Raw genomic sequence first — 477 nt, 5'->3', positions numbered from 1 at the left:
GGCTGGGGGCGCTCGCCCCGGCTCTGGGGGCTCCCGGCACGGTTTGGGTTGGCTGAGGAACCCCCGGCACCCCCCGGTCGCAGCCTGGCAGCGAAGCTGGGGACCTGTAGGTCACGAGTGCCACCTCCCTGCGCTGGCTCTGACCCACGGACAGGCCCCACGGGCTGCCCCGTCCGCGTCCCACGTTTGGTCCCAAGCCAGAACAACCCCGTGGGCCTTGCCAGAGCTCGGGGGGGCCGTGGTGGCTGCACCGTGGGCAGGGCTGGGAGAGGGGACTGTCCCCCCGCGTCCCCCCGCACTGGGCTCTGGCAGGGAAGAGCCTGGGGGATGCTGGGCTGGGGGGAAGCTCCTGGAGGGGCAACGCATCCCCCCCGGCACCCCGCGTGCGGCATTGCCCAGGCCCCCCGGCACAGCCGGCAGCCCCTTGCAGCGGCAGAGCGGAGCGGGAGCCAGGCAGCCGCCCCGGACCTGCCCCAG

Source organism: Egretta garzetta, unplaced genomic scaffold (assembly GCF_000687185.1).
Source record: "Egretta garzetta isolate BGI_Z169 unplaced genomic scaffold, ASM68718v1 scaffold912, whole genome shotgun sequence".
Classification (NCBI taxonomy): domain Eukaryota; kingdom Metazoa; phylum Chordata; class Aves; order Pelecaniformes; family Ardeidae; genus Egretta; species Egretta garzetta.
The sequence above is the reverse complement of the archived record's forward strand: the minus strand, read 5'-3'. Positions refer to the sequence as shown.